The sequence below is a fragment of the Bos grunniens genome, chromosome 15 (assembly GCF_055505025.1).
Source record: "Bos grunniens cultivar Pamir isolate PY7600 chromosome 15, Bosgru_T2T1.0, whole genome shotgun sequence".
NCBI lineage: Eukaryota > Metazoa > Chordata > Mammalia > Artiodactyla > Bovidae > Bos > Bos grunniens.
The window spans coordinates 43,837,583-43,843,793 of NC_141179.1; the positions used below are offsets into that span (position 1 = coordinate 43,837,583).

Genomic DNA, 6,211 nt, shown 5'->3' on the forward strand with positions numbered 1-6,211 from the left:
CTGTACAGTGAAGTGAATCAGCCATATGCATACATATATCCTCTCCCTTTTGGATCTCCCACCCTACCCACATCCCACCCCTCTAGGTCATCACACAGCACTGAGCTGAGCTTCCTGTGCTTCATAGCAAAGAGAGCCTGGTTTCTTACCTAATTTCTATAGCAGCCCCCTGCAAAAAACTAGTTAAGATTTCAGAGGTAATACTAACAAAGTCATAGCTAGCTAGCTAGCTAAGTTGCTTCAGTTGTGTCCGACTCTGTGCGACCCCATGGACAGCAGCCCACCAGGCTCCTCTGTCCACAGAATTCTCTAGGCAAGAATACTGGAGTGGGTTGCTGTTTCCTTCTCCAACAAAGTCATATTTTGGACATTTAGGATATAGCTCTGATTGTTAATGTTAATTTTTTTCTGATGCAAATATATACCTTTACTTTGTATCAATTCACAAGTATAAGAGCCATAAAATGTCAATTTTTTTGCCATCCTTACAGTTTTTTCACTACAGAGAACTAAAGAAAAGAATGATCTTATTGTTGCTAAGTTCAATAGGCACTTCTTCGATCCCTTTAAAATGTGTCTTCTCTATACACATGTATCGCTTCACCTTAATTGAATGAACTTTTTCATTACTAATTTACATATTCCATTGAGCAACAATGTGTTTTAGGGTGACTCTCCCAAGAGCTATTAAGGAAAACACATGTTATGGGTAATCTATCTAGGATTTGCTAATGTCTTCTGGTTTCCTTTGATCTCAGATCCAAGTGGTAAAACCAGCACCCTGTGTGTGATACACTCATACCAGCTACAGAAACCGGTGCTAAGGGCATGATCAGAAGTTGACAATGGACACAATAATCCCAATTCATTTTTCTTTTTGGTAAGACAGTAATTGACTGGAAATTTAAAATTCTCTTTTTAAATCCTTAAACAAATCACTCTTCTGAAGCTTTTATACTTGATCACTGCCATCTATCAGCCTCCATCTATTCAGTTATGAATAAGCATGTACATGAAGCTGCTCTGTACCAAGCACCAGCAGACGTGCTGGCGTACCACGGTAACCAAGGCAGACAAGTTACTTGCTTTCATGATGCTTAGGTCTAACCTAGGGAGACAGACAGGAATCCAATAAGTAAAATTTCAGATGCTGTAGTGTGAGGAATATAAGATTAAACATCATGAGACAGAGTCATGGGAGGAGGGTAATATTAAATAGGATAGTCAGCAGGGACTGACCTTTGACTGAAATGATGAAGAGGCAGCCACTCAAGGACTTGGAAAAGAGCCTCCTCTCAAACCAAAAAACAAGCTGATTCAGGGGCTTGAGGAAATGTGTGCCAACTTTTTTTTCCTTTGGCTTCACCCCAAGGCATGTGGGACCTTAATTCCCCGAGCAGGGATGGAACTCGTACCCCCTGCATTGGAAAGTGAAAGTGTATTGGAAAGCAGAGTCTTAGCCACTGGAATGCCGGGGAAGTCCCATATGTGGCAACTTTTAACGTTTTGGTTACTAAGAATGCAGGCGCTCTCTCCAACACCCGCCTTTCACCCCTGCCCTTCCCATGAGAATCCAGTGCTAAGTGTAGTGTAAGGCTGGAATATTTTACATAACTTTTAGAAGGTGAAAGATCTGGTAAGGAAATAAGCAGAAGTCAAAAAGAAAATGAAGCTAAATTGGAACCTAAAAGACCTACTAAGAAGATCTTCTATCATTAAGGTGAATTCTAGGAAATTTAGTTTCACTGACTCAATAAAGTTACTGACCAGCAAGGAATCCACCCTAAGTCACTCTTCTGTGCTTAGTGCATCGCTCTATTTATAACTACATGTTTCCCGAAGTGAAATAGAAAACACCACTTTGCTCCCTGTATTTGTTTTTCAACAGCAATCCCATAGTAGATTTTCTTACGTTTGTGGTAAACGACTTGTAACCATGCATCAAGGCAATAAAAATAGTTTTCATGTGATTATGTCTTTGGAAGTCTGGCACAAAATGTGATTTCACTTAGAGAGTGTGGTATGACAGCTGTAAATCGCCACATTCCAGCTGAATGCTTCAATATTGTATTTTCAGTGTGACTGAATGGCTGGCTTTTTCTGGCTCTGACTGCCTTTTCCATAGAAAAGCTGGCACTCAGACAAATCCCCCGAGACACCCTCACAAAGAAATGCTGACAGATGTCTGTCTCTCAGAGGTCCTAACTGGGCAACTTTCCATCCAGACGTGCTGGGCACGAGCATGGGTGTCCGTGTCTGTTAGCCTGTGGAAGAGTCCTCTCATTCCATCTTGCCAGCAGCCAAAAGGCTTGGAGAGCCCCTTGGGATGGGAGTTCTGCCTGGAGCCAGCATGCTCAGGTAGAAAGGCACTGAGCCAGTTTAACAGGGCAAGAGGTCTTATTCAAGGAAGCCAGACGTAGTGCAGCAGGCTGGGGAATCAAACCTTTCTCCTCATTGTATGCTTGGGTCATGGAGAAAGTGCTTAATAAATAATTGTTCCTTGGGGTGGGATGAACGGGGAGATTGGGATTGACATATATATACACTACTGATACTATGTATAAAATAAATAACTAATGAGAACTGATGCTTTTGAGCTGTGGTGCTGGAGAAGACTCTTGAGAGTCCCTTGGACTGCAAGGAGATCAAATCAGTCAATCTTAAAGGAAATCAGTCCTGAATATTCATTAGAAGGACTGATGCTGAAGCTGAAACTCCAATACTTTGGCCACCTGATGTGAAGAGCTGCTTCACAGGAAAAGACCCTGATGCTGGGAAAGATTGAGGGTAGAGGAGAAGGGGTTGAGAGAGGATGGGATGGTTGGATGGCATCACTGACTCAGTGGACATGAGTTTGAGCAAGCTCTGGGAGATAGTGAAGGACAGGGAAGCCTGGTGCGCTGCAGTCCATGGGGTTGCAAAGAGTCGGACACGACTGAGCAACTCAACAACAACAAGGAGAACCTATTGTATAGTACAGGGAACTCTATCCAGTGCTCTGTGGTGACCTAAATGGGAGGGGAATCCGAAAAGAGGAGACGTAAGTATTTGTATAGCCGATTCACTTTGCTGTACGGTAGAAACTAACACAACACTGTAGGGCAACTATACTCCAATAAAAATTAATTCAAAGACAAGCAAAAAAATAATAATTGGTCCTGTTTAGGCACTCTTCCTGAGATATGTGTGATATATAGATGAATACTTAACTCAAGGAACTCACCCTAACTTGCTGAGGAAATAGCCTGTAGCAGCCGACCCTTTTTTTAGCCACTCCACCCCAACTCCAAGACTGCTTACCACTCTTTCAGTGACTTTTCAACTAGTTTTATCAAGTACTTTCTTCTATGCCAGGCATTGTGCTCTGCTTAAGATATAATAAAAAGACAGATTGTTCTATGATTAATATTGTACACACAAAAATGTTTTAATGGTTATGTAGGGGGTGGGTAGAATTAGAGGTACGGACAAAGACTCTTAATTTTCACTTTTTGAACTTTACTATTTGAACTTTTTCTAACAATTTTTTGGCAGTGATTTTTTTTTTTTGGTAACTGAACTAAAATTTGCTGAGCAACATTTTGTGCCAGGCATCCTTCTGCGCTTTGAGAAGACAGTGGTGAATGAAACAGAAAAATCCCCTGTCCTCATGAAGCTTACATTCCAACTGGGGAGGCAATATAAAATTTAAAAAATCTATACAAGTTTGCTATTATAATATAATGATAATTGATGACATGGCCCATGGAAAAAACATTAAAAAAAAAAAAAGGTTCATTTTTAGGGACCTCCCTGGTGGCCTGGTGGTTAAGAATCTTCCTGCCAATGCTGGGGACATGGATTCAATCCCTGGTCTGGGAAGACCCCACGTGCCACAGGGCAACCTAGCCTGTGTACCACAACTACTGAAGCCCTAGAGCCTGTGCTCTGCAGCAACGGAAGCCGCCACATTGAGAAGCCCATGCACCACAGGGAAGAGTAGCCCCTGCTTGCCGAAACTTGAGACAGCCCGTGTGCTGCAACGAAGACCCAGCGCAGCCAAAAAAAAAAGTTCTTATTTTAAAAGTTATTCTATTCTGATTTGTTCCGATAATCTTGACTCTGTAGAGACCAGGGTTCTTTACTGGCCTGGGCAAATAGCAGCACTAAGAGAAACGGGCCAGAGGGCCAAGCCTCAAAGCCTTGAACCATCTGGACTTTTGCCAACACTCTCTCCACCCAGCCCAAATGAAAAGGCAGTCTGAGCTCCCTGCATTCTTTTGGCACAAGAGTGATGTCAATCCAGAGTTGGACCTGGCTGGTTGCTCTTGACTGGAGCCCAGGCCTTTTCCCACTCAGTTTGGGGACAGAACTCATTGCTGTGTCAGTATATGAAGGTGCCAACCCTGCCTACCCCACATGCATAGCCTGCTACTTCTTTCCAGCTTTACCAGCTGTTTTTCACTGGCTTCTGGCCTGCCTTGTCTGACAGCTGCCTGAACACTCGGACTTAAAAATGAGTTCTAAATGCCTGAGTCCAGCCACTGCATTCCAACCTATTTTTAGGATAACATCCTCCTCCTTTGGCTTCCTGAGAAACTACTCTTTTTCTGTTTCTAAACTGTTACCATTCCCAGTTCAGTTCCCTCATCTGAGAATGCAAAACTTAGGGGTTCCAGTTCCTGCTCACAGCCAAGAAGAAGATGCTGTTTTCACCAAAAATCCTTTAGTCAAAGAAGAGGTAAGACCTGATATTAAAGATACACAATAAAAATTGTATGCACACTATCACTACAAACACCTAGAAAATCTTTTTTGTTTTTATTTCAAATTGTGACAATAACATAAACCTATTGCAAATACTTTAGAAAATACAGTAAAAATAATTTACAGTAAAAATAATTTACACTTTAATAAATTATTTTTATCTGTTCTTGGGTTCATATGTTTATTGTTGTTATTGGTTAATTATTCATGCATACAGGGCAAAATTTAAAAAGTAAAATCTCACTGTTCCCCTGCCACCCAGTTCTTCTCCCTGAAGAGAATTATTTATAGTATCTTCTGGCTCTCTCTTTTTCCTTTTAGTGAAAACTTTTACACGAAAAGTTAGCCAGCTGGACTCAATTTAGATGATCCCAACTGTGTTGCTGCTGCTACGGCTGCTAAGTCTCTTCAGTCGTGTCCAACTCTGTGTGACCCCATAGACGGCAGCCCACCAGGCTCCCCCGTCCCTGGGATTCTCCAGGCAAGAACACTGGAGTGGGTTGGAATTTCCTTCTCCAATGCATGAAAGTGAAAAGTGAAAAGTGAAAGTGAAGTCGAGAAGTCATGTCCGACTCTTCGAGACCCCATGGACTGCAGCCTACCAGGCTCCTCTGTCCATGGGATTTTCCAGGCAAGAGTACTGGAGTTGGGTGCCATTGCCTTCTCTGCCCAACTGTGTTGGCAATAGCCAAAGAATCATAGTCAGGAGCCAGTTGATCAGATGTCTTCTTTTCCCCATCAGGCCCAATCAGGGTGTTTACCTTGGCCGTGTTAGGGTCATAGAACTTCTTCACAGCTGGTCTGATATGGGGCTTGTCAGCCTTGACATCCACAGAGGACACCAGTGTGTTGTCTTCTATTTTCTTCCTGGCTGACTCGGTGGTGAGGGGGAATTTGATGGTGGCATAGTAGTCAAGCTTGTTTCTCCTAGGGGTACTCTTCTGAGCATATTTGGACTGCCTTCTGAGCCACAGTGTTTTGGGTTGTTGGAAGGTGGGAGACTTTCGGATCTTTTTTCTGTGACTGTGGATCCCTTTCAGCACTGCTTTCTTGGTCTTCAAACGCTTTGCTTTGGCTTCAGTTTGGGTAGGGGCAGGGACTTCCTTCCCTGCTTTAGGTGCCGTCTTCATGAAAAGCCATAGTATTCTCTTATAATCCTTTCTGTTTCTGTAAAATCTGTAAAAATGTCCTACTTCAATAAACCTTTCTCTGTTCCTGGCTCCAGTGTTTCAGTTTATTAGACCTCACTGTGAGTTGGGCACACGAGCTTTGTTCTGTAATGATTCATTTTCTGATTTTAATACTTTGATTTTTCTTGCTTCGTATCTTACTTTAGCTAAATATTTGTGAATTTTGTTAGTTTTTTTTCTTTTAGAAAACAAGCTCTTGGTTTTATTGATTTTTCTCTATTGTTTTTCCATTCTGTATTGTATTAGTCTCTGTTTTATTCCTTATTATTCCTTTC

The 6,211-nt window shown here is 42.1% G+C and overlaps 1 pseudogene; it reads right to left on the reverse strand.

Moving 5' to 3' along the window:
• Positions 1 to 990: 990 nt before the first annotated feature.
• Positions 991 to 5,888, reverse strand: LOC147357765 (large ribosomal subunit protein uL23 pseudogene; annotated as a pseudogene).
• Positions 5,889 to 6,211: the final 323 nt, after the last annotated feature.